The following is a 17,781-nucleotide window of genomic DNA, read 5'->3' on the forward strand; positions in this document are numbered from 1 at the left end:
TAATGGCTGTCTAAACAAAGGCTTACTTCTCCTACAGTATCCTGACTCGTGGATTTACTGGTCATATTCCCTGGATCTCCCAGGCTATGAGATTGAAAACAAGACACTGAGCAAAAGCTGAAGTGCCATTTAACCTTTGTATTTGGAAGGAATCAACTTTGAGAGGTCGTCAGGTTGCCTGTCTTGTATCTAATGAGTATTTGGCTTAAAAATGAAACGCATTGTTCAAATCAAAACCTTTTGGTTGTTCCATGAAAGTCATGTTTTGCAGATGTGCATCCTCTACTGACTTTTCATCCTTTCTGAAGAGCTGCAGAGAATAGTCATTATTCCAGTCCTTCCTACCTCCTGCAAAGATATTATCAGACAAATGCTGTGGCACTACAGCAGTGATGTATTCTTTTAATGGCCTCCAGAAAAAACTGCACATCTTGCTTGGATCTTCTTTCCTCTGGACAGTTTTTGTAATTGCAACTGAGAACAGCCTTAGACAGACTGATCAGCTGGGATCGTGCTAAACTTTACTGAACTGAATGCTTTCACCTGAAAAATGTGGGATGTTTAAAGGGAAAATTGCTATGTAAACATTCTGCAATGCACAGAAAAGGCTTTTTCTAACCTGGTTTATGGCACTTTTGTTAATGCTTCTCCAAGCAATACTCAGGGCAGCCACTCTGTCATGAAGCTCTTCCACTTGAATGGCTCCCAGAGATGCTCAAACCACACCTGTAGTTAGCTCTGTTGTGGGCAGACAACTTTATAAAGCTGAAACTAAGGCCTTGAAAATTTATGGATAGGCAGCTACAGGTTGAGTTTAATGGAATTACTCAGTCGGTTGGTGTCAGTCGGTGGGATTGATAGCTAAAATCTTGATTCTGCAAAGCCGTCTCTAGCTGGTATCATGTTTAGCCCTGCTAATGTTATCCTTGGGAGCTACATTGCCATTACATGCTGCATACTGAAGGGGCTTCATCAGGCCATGGTTATGAGTAAATGCTGTACCTGATAGGGCTGTGGTCGCCTGGGGTGTTAAATAATATAATAGCAAGGATGGCTCTGAAAGCAGTTCCAGGGTAAAACTCATGCTGCAGTACTAAAAATGTATAGGATGTGCCTATGGACCTCAACAGGTGTCTTCAGGCACCACAACTGCATGAAAATGCAGGAAGAGTGGCTGGGATTACTGCATGGGAAGCTTGTTGAACTTGGTGGTGGGAACCATCAGCACGGATGGTGGGGATTAGGTACAGTGGAAGCTACCGTGGAAGTAGCATTAGCACTACTTCGTTTTTACTTAAAATTTCTTGTCAATCAACCTTGAAGAACAAAGTTTAGATCTGTGTCAGTAGTCAGGTGGGAATCCCTTAGCAAGGGGGTCGTTGTTTGAAACTGCAGTGCTGTAAGTACAGGCGTAATCACAGTGGCCACAAAAACAGTAGCGTGGGTAGGAGCATGAGGTGATCAAGCACATCTACCCAAATGAGGAGCACCATCGATCCCAGAGGTGTCTGTGGAGAGGGCATGAAATAGAGGTGGGCGTGTGGGAGCCCTGTTGCCTTCTGCCAAGAGGAGGGCTGGAAGGCAGGGAAGGAGCTCTGGGCTCAACACAACCCTGTGAAAAAATCCCATGGAGAGGAGCAATATCACAGAAACAAACGGGGAGAGTGAAGGGAGTGGGGGAGCAGCAAGAATGGCCAATGTCCAGCCACCTGGATGTTGAAGGAGCTGCTTGTCTCGGAGGCTTATCACACCCCACAGCAGAGTGGGGTCATCCGGGTATAAATCTGAGACAATAGTGCTAAGGAGCACTAAAAAGGGCCTAAACAAGCCTGTTGTCTTGATTTCTCCCTTGTTTTCATTTTTCTGCTTCTGAAAGAGCTTATGCTTCAGTGTCCTGTGGTATCTTCTACACCAAAATACCAGATGTAGCACACCCAAGGGAGAAGGATTTACAGAGGCTTATAGGCAATATGCTCCCCCCTTTTCACAATCTGGAGATAAGGGGAATAGCCAGTAAATCCCACAGAAACATATTTTGACAGGCACAACAGGCTACAGTCATAGAATCACAGAATAGAATCACAGAGTTGCCTGGGTTGGATGTCCTCTTCTCCAAAGCCCTAGTGGGGTTTCACCCTTGACTAAAGTCAACGAAGATGCTCCTTTGTGCTGTGCAGTTGCTCCAGTGAGGCTGAAGAGAAGAATTTCTCTCTGATCAGCCGTGGTGAAAACCATTATTCTGATTCTGTACTAACACCATAATTACAGATAACCCACATTAAAACTAGAGTCATGTACAGCGGTTTAATATGGTGCTGTTCTATATGCTAAATTTTTTTGCTCTAGGTAGTAATCTATTTTCTGCTGCAGAGAATTTTGCTGTGAATGGCTGGTTAGTTAATGCTGATGTTGGATACAAATACTATGAACTCTCACGAGCTGGGGCAATGTACATGTCTGCAACCGAGCGTTTTTCAAAGTGACTGCTTTCTGCACAGACATAAAGGACTTTTTTTCGATGAAGAATGTTTCTTTTTAGCTAGCCTTTAAAATGGCAAATAAAAAGGTGAGCAGCCTTTTGCAAACAGAAGCAGGATATGTAGAGAGTTTTCTTTTAAATTTTATGATGACACATCGCCCCTATGGAAAAAAAAAAGAGGCAAGGCATGGAAATGAAATCCGGTTAAGGCATTTCAGTTTATGCTCGTTCAACACTATAGGCTCAGCTCTGCTCTTCATTTGCATTTAAACAAGGAAGTTTCAATAAAGAAATTGTTGAATTAATTGGGAGTGTCTTCACAGCAGCATGAAAACACAGTGAAAGCTCTTCTGTGCCTCACCTGCAGCGGCAGGGAGGTTACTGAGACCTCTGGCTACATTTTGGGAGAGGCAGGTAGGGTTCACGCCAGCCAGCACATGTCATTTTAAACACATTGCAATTGTGGTAATGTAGATGAGATTTAAACTGTTTTCATTTGCTTACGTACTTTGCTGCATTGGGAGCCTAAACTGAAGACTTAGGTTAAAAAGAAATCAAGACAGAATAATCTCAAAAATATCCATAATAATTATTCTTAGTCAACTCTTAGAATTTCTGATGGACACTAGCAAAACTGACAAACTCATGCTCTCATGAGTTTGTACCTTTCTTCCCTTGCAGAGGCAAGAAGCCTTCTTAAACTTCTGCCTGATGAGGGGAAGGAGCTCTGTGCTAGCACCTCGTAACAGCACTTCATGGTGCACATCTCCACCAGGTTCACAGCTCTCTCCAGCGATCTCACTAGACTTTGTGTCCAGAGTCCATGATTGCTCTGCTGGGCAAGTTATTAACTGGCACTTAAGTTTATCATGGTGCTGAACTTTGAGGCCTAATGATTTTGCTCTTGAATATACTGAAGAGGTTTTATTGTTTGGTTGTTTTTTTTTTTTTAAAGGGGGGGTGGGGAAAGATTGTTTAGAAGAAATCAAATTTTGCAGTGTTTTAGGAAGCGAAATTTTGACAGTGTTTTGGGAATCGAGTTGTGCTAACATGCCAGGCGATGCCAGATAGGATCTGCCTCTTCTCTTTTGTTTTTCTTCTTGTCCAATCCAGTTCTAGGGAGTTTGCTGTTTTGTTTAAACTCAGGTTTTCCAGAGTTGTAATTATGTAAATTACTTACAGTTAATGTTATGTTTTTGTGGGTGAAGTCCAAGTAATTAAAATAAGGGTAATTCTAACTTATGGACTAGTTTCTGTGTTAAGACAGCAGGCGTGTCTTTCTTAAGGGAAGTGAAAAAATGAAAATACCTCTGATTTGTGTCCTTCAGACTGTCAGCATGCAAGATCTGCGAGTTTGTGTAGGGGAGGGGCGTCAGCAAGGATCTGACAGAGATTTGCAAGCGAGTCAATGAGTTCAGCCTCCCTCTGCTTCCCTTCTTTAATCCGGGTGACCACCTTGACTCTGGAAGGCAGTGAATGCCCAGTACTCCAGTATCTGCAGGTGGAGTTCTGATACTAGAGATGGCGGCAGCTCCCAACAGAGGAGCCTTTGCACATAACTCAGCAACTGGCATTTGGCCTTTCCAGAGCTAGCTTTCATCTGATTTAAAAAAAAAACACACCAAAAAACAATCACATACAAAAAGCTCACTGCTGCTTTCATTAAGCAACTTCATAAATGCTAAATGTTTTCAGCTATGAGGGCAGCTTTTTGAGACTTCAGATGAGCATATTACATTGGTGGTATTTTTATGTGCAATAGATTTTCCTGTTTGCTTACAAAAATATTTGGGAGTAGCAGTTTTTAGTCATATACCTAATTTATAGTGTGTATAAGTCTCCTGTCAGCTCTGTCAGTAAGAGATGAATAGGGTTAAATATTTTGGGGGTTTTTTTTAGGAAATTAATGTGGGGTTGAGTAAAAAGGCTGAGAGCTGGTTTTTTTTAAGAAAACCATCACCAGAACAAATGTACCCATCTGGATCATCTGTTCAAGCCGGCTTTCAAACAGGATTTATTCCTGATTCACGAGCATGCTCTATTTCTCATTTATTCCTCTGGCTGCTCATGTGAAAAAGAACAGACACAAATACCGGGAAGATGTGACCTCTTCCCCAGGACTAAAAGCAAGGAAAATGGCCAGCAAAGGGCAGGAGAGCTGCAGGCCAGCTCACGGTCCCGCATGTTCACAGTGGCTCCGTACCCAGGTCCAGCACCAGACAGGTTCTGTAGAGAGATGGCAATTTTGCCGTGCTGATAGAAACACCATGCAAAAACATGATGGGTATTGATTGGGCTGGTACTGACGAGGGAAGCATTCGCCCCTTTGCAGCTTCTTGGATCATTATACGGCAGTTAAAATAGCTCCCACCATGTAAAAACATGCCATCAGATAACAGGACACTCTGACTCATTAAATATAGCCTTGCCAAAATCGTTTCTCAGGGTGTTCCACTTCCTTGCTTGGGTCATGATGTTAAATCATTACCTGCACTCAAAATCTACGAGCCAGCTACTCGCCGGCTGAATGGACCCATAAACACAGCGGGGCTGGCGGATACTTTTTAGAAGGTTTTCTTCAAGCATTTGGCTTGACTTTCAAAAAATAGCCTGTTTCTTTGGCGCAGTTTCTCATCTCCAAGGTGTGATCCCCTTGTTGGAATCTGAGTGTGAAATATGACTTTCCCGTTCACCCGGTGGCGGCGGGACGCTTTCTGCACGAGCAGGGTGTAATGCACAGGATTTTATTTGTGGTGTCTGGAGATGTGGTGCTGTGCCGTGAGGTGTCTCTGTCTCCTCTGCTTGCCTGTCGCTCCCCGGGGGAAGGCTCCATTTTCATTTCTTTAGGGTGGGTTCTTTTGACCACTTGCACTGCAAATGCCCACGTGAGGTGGGCAGGGGTGGGGATGTGCGTATGACTGTTTACACCTCCCTCAAAATGCCCCAATGCTAAATGCAAGTTTCTTCATGTTTATAAATGAAATAACCTTTTAGCTGGAAGGCCTACATTTCTTATAACTGCTCCACTTCCAAGGAACCAGAAGGAAAACAAGTTTTTCCTCACCTGAGCCTGGGTTAGTTTTTTCCTGGCAGGTTTCAGTAGAACCCCACAAAGCCTTTTGGAGGTATGACACCAAACATTGGCAGCTTGCACCTCAGATTTCCAAGTTTATTTAGCCTACTGGACATTGGTTTTGTTCAGAGGAACTTTTGTAACCAGCAGTTTTCACTTACATATACTAACTGTGCTGTGTTGCTTAGGGGAAAACAAAAAGGAGGTAGCAGGCAATTTATTCATTCAAACAAATATAAATTTATTACTTATATCAGGAACTGTGGTTCTCTGCTAACTTTTCCTGGGGATGAGCAGGTTGGCTCATCCACAAAACGTGTGCCCTGGGTCTTCTCTAGCACCTGTGATGGCGCTCCTGGTCCTAAGGCATGGTTATCATTTCTCATATGCTTTTTGTTAACTGTGGGCTCCTGAATTGTAGCAGGGGGGTGTGATGAAGCTGGGGGTGTGTGCTTGGCTGCAGCACACAGTCACACAGGGACACCTGTGGGTGCAGGGATCCTCTTGGAAGCATCAGCCCAGGCCACCACAGCTGGCACGGGTGAGTCCTTTTTGTCTGTCCTTGGAGCCACATCTGGGCTTTTGTCCTGTCCAAAAGAGGACCCGAAAGCAAGCCTTGATGCAGTGTGGATGCTCAGCAGACCAGGACAGAGGATGACCTGGGGAACTGAGCTGTCTCACGGTGCAGATGTGCAGAGCGCATGGGACTGCCCTGAGCTGCTCCAGGGATCAAAGTGGGCAGAGGATTTTCCCAGCTGGGGCAGTGGAAAGGACATTTGTGCCCTCCTCTGCTCTCTCTCAGGCCGAATAGAGGTGCAGCACGGGCAGTGGTCCAGCCCTTCCTCCACCGGGAATCTCCTCCGCCTTCCCCTTGTAGGAATAAATGTGATCCTCCTTCAGAAGGGAGTGTCTTCCGCTCCTCCACAGGAGACAAGCGCTGAGTAAGGGTTTAGGTGCTTATGTTATGGCTTTTTGAGAATTTTTTTTTTTAAACACAACACACTTTTGTTGGAGAGCATACATGATTAGAACCAAAAGTGTTGAGAAGATCGCACAGTCTTAGTTAAACTTTCAGGTCCAGGGTGTGATTTCTGGGCCAAACCAAGAGAAAGAACCGCTCCAAAGCAGCCAGGAGGGCAGAGAACCCACCTGAGAGGTGGGTGAGACCCCCAGAGGCACCCTGTGCCCTGGCTACATCAGCTGGAGCTTCTGCATGTCACTCTGCCACCTGACTGTAACATACTCCTTTTTCCCAAACCACGTCTCTGGCTGTCGGTTTCTCTTTCTGAGGTAAGAACTGACACTGGGGTTTATCAAACATTGTGCTCCCAGTTTGACAGGCACTTAAAGAAACTCTTGACAGGTAGTGATGGGTTCCCTTTGCTCCTATTATAAATTTTCCCTGCTTTTGTGCAGTTCCTTATTTTCTTTGATAAGCCCAGTCCAAATGTATAGAGTTAAGTTCCTCCTGGCTGTGCAGTTGAGCAAGACTGGATTTCCCTGTTCTGACAAGAAATAAGAGCATTGTTTGATATTAAACAGCACGCTGTTTTGGCGCTTTTGCTGCTTTTGAGAGTAAGAAAATCAGAAACAAAGCCCTATAATGGGGTAACAAACAAAATGGGTTTTCCCTTCACTGAAATAAGTGCACAATAGTACGCAGTACATTAGCTGCCAGGGGTTTCCAAACCACCAGGTAGACAACCAGTGGGATTGTTCCCTTATACAACCTTATCAAAGGGTATCATCAACTCTTCAGGTTTCTACCCATCCTAGGTGTTTCTTGCTTGTTCTCTTAGAAGGTCAGCTCTTTCTGAATATGTCTCCTCTGTTACTATTCCCTTAAAATTAAGCACTGTTATAAACAGCAACTGAAAGATGTAAAAAGATAAAAGAAAAACAATTCCTTCTTAAACCATTATATTCCTTCTGTGTGTTGTCCTCTTTCTAGAGAAGAGGGGAAGGAAGGAAAGCAGCTCTCTCTGGAGACAACGCTTCTACTAATGAACTGAAAATAGCAAAACCAGCAGCCAGGATTTTCCACACACATCTCCTCATTCCATGACTGCAGAAATCCATTTTTTTTCCTCTCTCTGCTGTAGGCCACACGTTTAGATATTTTCACTACTTCTCCTGTGACATTCCAGTAACTTTACATTTGTATCAGTAGTGTACCTAAGGGAGCCTAAATTTAGTGTTTTGGAAGACAGTTCAGGGTCTAAGTTAATTAAAATATGCTTTATGCTTAATGAAAGGGAAGTGTAGCATAGACTCAGAAGTTTGATTTTTACTCAGTGTTAGAATGTAACTGGGTACATTTTGCATAATTTTGTTGATAAGGTTTGTGTGAGTTGGGCAATATAATGATTAAAGTTTGTGTCTGAAAGACAGACCCCTTTTTTTCATATGTTGTCGTTAAGACAGGGGTATTTAAAGTCAGACCTCCCCAGGCCAGCATCTAGGCACACATACAGTCTTCAAAGGCACTTGAGCATGCTTAGCTCCTACTTATCTCAGTGTGAATTTGACAGACAAGGACTGGAGGATTTAACATCATTATAACCGGCTGATCTATGAATAGCAGAACTTATTAAGTCTGGTTTTGTATAGTATTGCCATAGGAATGCAGGGCGATTCCAGCTCCTTCCCATGTCCCCAGCCTCTCCCATCCTCCCACCCGTTGCATTCCTGCCTTGCTCATCTCTGCACCCCCTTCCTTCCCGCAGGCTGGGTGGCTGCTGGGGACCGTGGGTGCCCTCACCCCCAGGTCGCACAGCCCTGCTGGCCTCTGCTTCTCAGGCTGGGGGAAAAAGCTCGGTTCTAACTGCTTCTTCCTCAACCACCTACACATTTAATCTCTCTGAGTTAGTCCTAGCTTTCCTAAAGCTGCATGAGCTCCGAGACCTCTCTTGTTCATCGTGCTGCTTGTCTGCAGCAGGCCAGCAGCTCCAGACGTGGTGGATGGGAGAAGGAGGGGGAATGAGTTCGGGCGCCTGGGGTGGGGTGTGGGGCCATTTTTTAGGCAGCCAGGCTGGGAACACCACGTGTCCAGCAAAACCAGGAAGAGCGTGCGAGTGCTGGGGTGTGCAAACAGGGAAATCAACTCCCGGGCAAAGACAACGAGTCTATTTATTGCCTGTTTGCTCAGTTACAGCAGCGAATGCTGTTTGTCTTCTGTGCCGAAATGCGCTCCCTCCTCCCCTTCCAAATTTTACAGTAGTTTGTACCTGTGAGCTTTGAGTGTCACAGCAGCTTTACCTCTGGAGCACCTGCGGTAAGCCGGAGTGGCTTCAGCCGTTGAACCATGAGCTGCTGCTGGACTTTGTCCCCTTCGATGTGCTGAACTTTGGCCAGAGGAGGTAGGAGAGAAGCTGGTTGCTCTTGGCGAGACACGATCAGAGTGTACCCAGGGAGGAACCTTTTGTAAAGTGCCCTTTAACCAGCTCCGGTCGTCGTTAAGGGTTGTAATGATTTAGGTTCCCCTGATAGTTTCAGTAAAAGAGCATCTGGAAGCACGAGGTCCGTCCTGCTGTTTCTCCGTGACCTACAAAGTCCCCGGCTGAGGTCTGGGAGCAGCGGGCGGCTGGGTGGTGGGGACGCGACGGTGGCACCAGGCACGAGAAGGCTTAGCGGGACACAAGCCCACTGCTGCCGGACGGCCGAGGATCCACCTGTAGGTTAGTAACCCTACCCTGTGGCGGTATTATGGTCGTGGTTATATTTCCTATGGTATTTAGCAGGGACACAGGCTGTTTCGGAGGGAGCCTGGTCAGTGAGGCACCTGTTTCAGCCTCCTGGGCATCTACCAGGAGGCATCTACCTCTTGGCAGATGCCCCAAAACACAGTGTAGGCATTCATAGAGGAGGTCGTGATGGAAAAGCCTTGTTTCAGAGAAGTCTGTCTTCCTTGTCACTAAATGCAAGAGGTCGTCTTATGCTTTAGATGTGAAAGCTGTTTCTTCCGTGGTGCTGACTTGGCTCTGAACACAACTGAGTGTCTCTGCTAGAAATGGGCAGTCATTGTGGAGGCTCCTGTTCTTCCAGGTTGCAGGTGTCCTCCTGCACTGCCGAGGTCTATGCGGCATGCACAGCAACCGTCACGCTGTGCTCCGCAATTGCTCGTTAACATTATGTTTAATCTTCTAAGGCGATCAATGACAGACCAAAAGTAACCTTTTCATATGGATACAACAGTCTTTTCAGGACTAAAGGCACAAACTCAAAATGTTAATTTTTTTCCTCTCTGAAATGACGTAGCTCAGTGACTGTGTAAGGAAATTACTTTTCCTTTGTTGGCGTCATCAATATACTTAGGAAATTACATGCAAGGCAATTTTAATCTGCTTAAGTTTAATTTTTGGCAACAATTGTTCCCAAAAGAATTGAGAGTTTCCAAAGAAAAGCAGTCTAAAGCGTTAGTATAACCTTGCTACTCTTCAGAAAAAGATTTTCTTCATTTACAAGGACCAAAGATCAAAACAAGGGAACCCTCACCACCGGATGGCTTTATTTGTATTTTCTGGGATGCACTGTCTTGTACATACCACCAGTTTCATACCATGGAATATATGAGAAGTCAAATTAAATCTCTGATGTAACATTGCTCATGTTAAACATGATGATGTGGCACCAGGGGTGAACTAACTTTATACAGCAACAAAATTCCAACCATCTCTTCACATATACCCCTGAATACAAACAGAACAAATAATTCCTTTTACAGATAGAAAATTCAGACCTCAAGAGTGATGTGGGAAGTCTAAGTATTTGGACAGGTGAAGGACAGGTGAGAAGCTGGTTGTTGCCACATTAATCTGTGTACTAAACAGCAATATATATTACATTTCCATATTCAGATATTCCGTGCTAAATCATGTACTGGTGAATCAAATGGGGTAAGGCTGGGACAGGCTGCACAAAAATGTCTTCCCTTTTCTTTTGGAATAATCTCCAGCAATGTAGCAGGAAGGGCAATGTCCTCAAACATAGACGTATCTCCAGAGGTGCTCTAGAGATAGCACACAACCCTAGAAAGGTCAGATTTCAGCCATTTTAGCTGCACAGAGACTGTAGCAACTCTTTCTCTGGATATTTGGTAATTTGGATATTACCTTTAAAATGCAACCTGTATGTGTTCCCACCAATTAAATGTGCTTCCTTTAGGGGTTTACCTCGCATGTTTTTGAGAAAGGTAAAGTCACTGACCTTTTAGAATTCCTGAGAAGATTTTAACTGTTTTTACAAAAAAGGGGAGTATTTCTGCAGGATCACAGTAATTTGTCACCTGGTTAACCCACTGACAAGCTGCAATTTCCTGTTTAATTGCAGATGTCTCCTTACAAACAGCTAATGTCTCAGGTGTGTGGTGAGCATTATTTACGTCCAACAGCTGAGGACAGTGGTTCCCATCGCTTACATCTCTGCTAACAAAAATAATCCTGCCGAGGTCTCTTCTCTGGACCCAAAGGTAGCACAGCAGAAAATCTTTTAGCTGAAGTCTTCTCCTTCCCCCCAGAACAAGGTGGCCAGCAGGTTGAGGGAGGTGATTCTGCCCCTCTACTTTGCTCTCGTGAGACCCCAGCCAGAGTACTGTGTCGAGCTCTGGAGTCCTCATCACAGGAAGGACGTGGACCTGTTGGAGCAGGTCCAGCAGAGGGCCACAAAGATTATCAGAGGGCTGGAGTACCTCTCCTACGAAGACAGGCTGAGAGAGCTAGGGTTGTTCAGTCTGGAGAAGAGAAGGCTCTGTGAAGACCTTATAAAGGCCTTCCAATCCCTGAAGAGCGAGGGAGGAGAGATGGGGAGGAACTCTTTGTCCGGGAATGTAGTGATAGGACAATGGGTAATGGTTTTAAATTGAAGAGGGTAGATTTAGGTTAGATAATAGGAAGGAATTCTTTACTGTGAGGGTGGTGAGACACTGGCACAGGTTGCCCAGAGAAGCTGTGGATGCCCCATCCCTGGAGGTGTTCAAGGCCAGGCTGGATGGGGCTTTGAGCAACCTGGTCTGGTGGGAAGTGTGTCCCTGCCCATGGCAGTGAGGTTGGAACTCGATGATCTTTAAGGTCCCTTCCAACTCTAACCTGTGTTTCTATGATTCTGTGACTTGCCCACAGTGCCTACCCTGGGCAGTCCCATGGTCTACACGCATCCACCCTGCAGAAGAGAAGAAATATGAGAGATAAATAGGGCAGAGCTGAGAGTGTGGATACTGCTCAGAAGAGCTCATTCTGTGTCTCCAACCCCTCCTTTGGCCAAAGTAAAAGAATCTTCCCGTCTTGGGACATTTTCATGCAGATTCTGAGTCTGAACTCAAGGCTTTGGTTATTGCCAGTTTGGAAATGCCCTCTTGAAAGTGCATTTCCTTCCTCTAGGAATAGTAGGTATGAGGCTTAGGTGTGTCCTGAATGAGATATACCTCCCACTTAGGCTCTGTGAGTGGCTCAAGAACGGCAGGTCCTAGGTCATTGCAGAAACATTTTCTCTCCCGAGGAAGTGAAAGAGCAATTTAACTAATGGATTTAATAATTGCAGCCATTCAGACCATTCTTCTCATTCCTAAACATTTCAGCTATTATGCTCCTTGAAATCACAGACACTTTGCATGGTTTATCTTGTCAGATACTTATAGAGGTAAGTTATGTCAACAGCACTCTGAGGTCTTTCTTTGAGAGAGAAGTGTTTTACAGCAGAAGTGTAGTCCTATAAAAAAATCACCTTCCTGTGATTACCGAGAGCTGCCCATTAACACAGCCCTTGAGCACTTTCAAGTTTAATTAGGCCGGCTCTAGCCCACAGGATGACCTGGGGCAGCCCTGGCAGTCGGGGGGACCATGCCCCAGAGCCCCACACCAGTGGTGGGCCCCAGCCCAGGTGCAGCCGTGGAGGTGAAAGTGCCCTTTCACTATTTGAGCCTGTTTGGTTACGGTGGGTGGTTTAACCACAGGGTTGCAAAGTTCATACCAAGAGCAGCTTATGTTACACTTGTGTCTCTGCACCGTGCAAGTGGCCGGGTATAGTTCTAGGGCTTGCCTGCGCTCTAGATAACATGTTTGGTGGAATAAGAGGGAAATCCATCCTGTTTCCTCTGCTGTAGAAGCACATCTTAGACTGGCAGCATAGCTTAAATCAGCCCCAAACCAGAGCAAGCCAAAGTAGCTCAGGAGGAGCATGTACCAGACTACAACGCTGGCCGCTGAGAAGCAAACTCAGTGAAAAGGCAGGTTTGCAGCCCAAATCCTTCCTGCCCATAGTGAAGGTTGGGAGGAGAGAGGAGCAGAGAGGATGCAAACCCCGGCAGAGGAGGAGCCGTGGCGCTGGGGTGAGGTTAGGTAAGGGGAGAGCATGTGATGGCACGGGCAAATCCGCCCTGGGCCGCGGGGACAAAGTGCACTGTGCCAAGGCAGGGCGATGGGCCAAGAGGTGTGACCCCGCTCCCAACTCACGGCAGCACGCACCGCCGAGGGGTGACTCGGTCACAACACCTTTTTAGCAGGAAAAGTCCTGTCTCGGGTATTCTGGCCGCACAGGACTGGTATAAATCTTCGTCTGCTTAACGCAGACTTCTTCGGTAACCATGCCTTTTCTGTGCGTGGCAGGTCAGACTTTCAACACCAGCAGAAGCTGGGTTTTTCTAATCCTGACAATAAATCAGTGTTCTGGTACATGGAAGTTGTGAATGTGTAATAAAGCATAATGTAAGAGACACCAGAGTTAATGGATACAGTCAACTCCCCTGCAGCTCGTTCAGTCTCCTCTAGTCTAAATTTTCCCTTCATGTTAGTGGGAGGCAGAAAAGTAAATTTCTCTTCCTGAAGGGAACTGTGTCAGTTCCCTTATCTGATAATCTCTTTTTACAAACAATTTCTGAATGATGCTTATTGTCTTATTTTCAGTAAGACATGAGGAAGTAAAATAGAAAAGGTTATGCCTTAGCCAGAGATGATGCCTGCTGGCTGAAGGAAAAGCTCTTTCGCTTAATACTCATATTCTACTGCGACCTGTGAAAGGACAGAGCAATTGCTGGAAGAGAGGCAGTGAGGGTTAGGTGTGCTAACCATGCTCAGTTTCATACCCCAATTCTGGAAGTCTCCTGCACATATAAGTTTGGAGTCTTGATCCTCCCTCTTGTCAACGAGTATCACAAAACCCTGAAATGCCCTCCCTGGCAAAAAGGCCCCAGAGGGAACGAACAAGAATCTTATTTGCTGGGAGCCTTTTAATTATCAAAATTGATTGGTACATGGTTGGCTTGTGCTGGCTGGATATCCCTGCTAGCTACAGGCAGTGGTCACCAGGTGCCTTTCAGTGACCTGTGGAGCTCACACTACTGTGCCGTGCCACCCTCCTTGACTCCTCCAGTGCCTTCAGCTTCTTGATACCTGCAGCACTAAAATTCACTGGCTGCATCCAAACTTACAAAGGGTTAGTTATTCTACCCTCTGATCTCTCTGGATGGTTCAGTGAGCTCCTCGGTGTTACAGAAAGGCTCCATCTACCCTCTGTGAAATCTCATCAGCTTTTCCAGAGCTGGAGCAGTGCTGTGAAACTCGCTTCAGCAGGCTTCACAAGAAATCTTAGCCCTGTTTTCCCACGAATTTGCTCAACCCTGGTGATTCGACACATGCTTTAAGCCAGCAATGCTGGCAGAAGGACCGGTCCCACCTTCTTCTTCCCCTCTGCCAGCCCAGGTGTTCGGTAGCGTGTGCTTGGGGTGCAGCTGCAAAAAGGCTGGTGGCAGCACAAGCAGAGGCTGCCCGGGGTGGCTGTGGGAAGGACAGAGAGGGACATGACGTTGGCAGCACCAGTTTAACACATCTGTGAGTCTGTGGTGTGAAACACTGGTCCTCAGCAGCCACATCAGGCTAGTGAGGTCCAAACCTTTTTCCCATAGAGTGCTCTACTTACCCAGGGACTGGAAATCAATCATCGTATTAACCTCCCTTGTAGATATGTCTGTCCAGAACCCACCCTGCATTTATTTTAATAGAAAGCAAATATGCCACAGAAATGTAATGGTTGTGGCTATAGAAAATAACTTTGGGTTTTGCCATTTTCCTTTTTTTTTTTTCTAATGTGCTAATTAAAATCTATTGCATTCCATGGGTTGATTCAGCACCTGTCTTCTTACATTTTGGAACCTAAAACCTGCTTTCAGGTTTAAGCGAAAGCACAAAATTGCACATGGGGAAACTGAGCCTAGCCTCCAGGGTGATCATCTGTGCTGAATTTCATTGCAGAATGACAATTAAAATGTTTGCTAAAAATAAAACAAAAACTTTGTCTAGTGACCGTTAAGGTTATCAGGGCAACACTCACTGCCCATTAACCAGAGAAGCCTAAGATTGAAAATCAAAAGGGGAAAGCCCATGTTGTCCTTGGCCAAATTTCCCCCTGGTAGGACTCCACCTTCAGGGCTGTGACTTTGTCCTCTCTGTGCTGGGATGGTAGATGTGGCAGGGACTGGTGGAGCAGAAGGGGAGTCCACCTTTGCTAGGGCATTGACTGGGAATCCTCCATCAACACACTGACATAGGTTACGCATGGAAAGGGCTTTGATGTGAGAGAACTTGGAAAGCTATTGCATCCAAGTGTCTACCTGGGCACATGAATACCTCTGAAAAATCTCTTGAGGGTGTATACAGTAAGGCTGTTTTGAGATATGCAATTACATGTGTGTTTGTTGTATACTATCCACCCGTAAAGAAACAAGAGTGTTGTGGTACAGAGTGTATGTTCTCTGAAGGATCACTCCGGTTTTTGGTCTGCAGTAACTTATGAAAGTCAGGAAATGACGAATTGTGCTGTATTAACTCACATTGTGTAAGAACAGGTGTAAAATAACATGTTATTCATTTAAATAAAGTGGTGTTGTCTCTTTAAACATTGAAATAGGCAATAAAATGGTTCTACAAACATGTGGGAACCTGTTCCACCAAACACAAAGTGGTTTTGTTAAAAAGAGAAGGAAAAGAAAGAAAAGGTGGGGGGGGAAGTCTGTCTGTTACATTATAAGATCCTAATTTTTGTGGCTGTATTGTGGTTGAGGGCAAGCTTATGTGTGAATATACTTATAAACTGTAAAGACTTTCTGAGATTAAGATCAGACACCTTGTAGGTCACTTTTAAATTAATGTGTCCTTTTGGTGAAATATTTCACTTGGCACATTCCCTTCTCATTCCACTACAGTCTCTCAGAAGTATTTGAAGAACAAATATAACAGTAAAAGTGAACCCACCCCTCACTCCTTACTCTCCCTTCTCCTTTCACTTGCTTGCTCACGTGTCTGTGCTGTCACAAGATGCCAGGCTACCACTCTACCACCCTGAAATACCTCCTGAAAGCCAGTTTCCTACCAGGATTGTCAAAAATACTCACTCTTATCCAGAGAATAACCCCACCCCAATAAAAGGATGAGCCTGCGATCAGTCTCTGGATCTCCCAAAGCATTTGGATTCGATCTTTGTCAAAATCTCAGCGAGCAGAACCAACGCTTTATTAGTGCTTGTCATCAGGTGGAGGAGCCCAGTGCACCCGGTCAGCAAAGGCCAGATTGCGTGTCTGCTTGTAGAAGACAGCCAGCTGAGGGGAAGCACAACATCTCCTTGGAAGCCCATTCTGTGTCAGGGAGCAGGTCCCTGTCCAGTAGGGATTAGCACATTCCAGTGTATCTCATCTCTCTCTTTTTTTTCAAATGTCCAGCTTTTTCTACCACTCTATTTAGGACAACAATTATTTAGGAACAACCTTACACGTGTAATCCTACTACAGAAGAGAATAAAAGGCAATGGAAGGTCTATGGGAAACATAGGGATGGACAGGTCTGGATGGACTCTTCTCTGCACTGTTCTCTTTCACAACTCTTAGGATCTTAGGATTAGGAGAGATTCGGAGAGAAGATGTGTTTATATCCTTCCACCAGCACAGTGGATGCTGCATGAGGAGAGGAGCATGCGTGCGTGTACAGAACCCATCTTCCCTGCTGCTTGGATGGCTCTGCCCTTAGCTGTATCCCTCTCGTGATGCTGGAGCCATCATAAAGAGGTACATAAAAAGCCATGTAATGGTTATGAACGCAGCGTGCATGAAGCTGACAGGAAGCAGGTGCCTAATGCAAGGGAAGGCTGGGGACACACTTGCAGTGTCCTGCCCAACTTTCTTAACTTCCCAGTAAAAGCACAGCCTGCAGGACAAATGGATATATTTTCAAAATTCTGCCAGTGGGGGTGCTGACACCTCAGAATAGCCTGCAGCAGCTTGATCTGCCGGTGTTCATTGCTTTAAACAGTAACGGGGCATAGCTTGGAAACTACAACAAGCTAGGGATAAAAGTGAAAGTACGAAATGAAAGTCAAGGCCCCCCTGCATGAGCCTAATTGACACGGTATATTGAAGAGCCTTCAAAACTTGAGCCCATTGGCTCACTCCTATCGGTGCTTTTTCACCCCACTTGCAGCAGAGTAGCCTTCCCTCTGCATTCAGGTACATACACCATCGTATTTGATAGGATTCACTTTACAGTGCTTATGGTTAACAATTTAGTTTGTTTTCCAACAGAAAAATTCAAAGTAAAGAGAAGGATACTGACTTAAAAAAAATTAATTAATCTGGCGGAGGGGAGTTTTGCGAGCTTATAACAGCTAAATATTTCATACTCGCTTCCCTATATATATATCAGTGGGATTGAGACACGGATCTCATTTTGGCAGAATCTCCTAGATTTTATCACTGGATTTGAGACTGATTCCTTCCACAGTCTGGGGCAAACCCCAGTTAATTTCCATGCCGCAGCTTCCTTGCCAGCAGAGCAGTACCTGCTTCTCTGCATGAGTTAACGTTTGCAGAGAGGAATTCTGAAGATGAAAGACTTGTACAGTAGATGGGCTGCAGGCATTTTGGGACCAGGATCCGGGCTGCAGGTGTGTTTGTACAGCGCCTAACACACCACGGCCACAGTGCTGTGGATAAACAAGTATAAAAAGCCAGAACAGAGTGATTGCAATCACCCTTTGGGTTTGTGGTGTAAGTAGAACAGCTATCCTTCCTGTTCGGTCTTGGAAACCTCCACAAAAACGTTTCTTTTGCCTGTCTTCGCCATCCTCCACATTTCTCTCTCTAACTTGGAGCCTTCTAATTTTAGAGCTCTTATCTCCACACCCGTTGACTCCCCTACCCCTCTTCTCTATTGACCAGCCTCTGACTCTGCAGTACAAGGATGTGTCTAAGTCT

At 45.3% G+C, this 17,781-nt stretch overlaps 1 protein-coding gene across 6 annotated transcripts in view; it reads left to right on the plus strand.

Annotated features, from left to right (window-relative positions):
* RBM47 (RNA binding motif protein 47) overlaps window positions 1–17,781 on the plus strand; it is a 93,299-nt gene that overhangs the window by 51,475 nt on the left and 24,043 nt on the right. Inside the window, exon 1 of one of the 6 annotated variants that reach the window (XM_014957859.1) lies at window positions 8,819–8,911. The exons of 4 other annotated variants lie outside the window; for them this stretch is intronic. The gene's annotated coding sequence lies outside the window, so the exon portion shown is untranslated. Of the gene's footprint in view, window positions 1–8,818; window positions 8,912–8,937; window positions 9,230–17,781 lie in introns of those variants that run through there. One more of the 6 variants, XM_014957856.1, reaches the window with a different exon arrangement.

This window comes from Calidris pugnax, unplaced genomic scaffold (assembly GCF_001431845.1).
Source record: "Calidris pugnax isolate Ruff unplaced genomic scaffold, ASM143184v1 scaffold349, whole genome shotgun sequence".
NCBI lineage: Eukaryota > Metazoa > Chordata > Aves > Charadriiformes > Scolopacidae > Calidris > Calidris pugnax.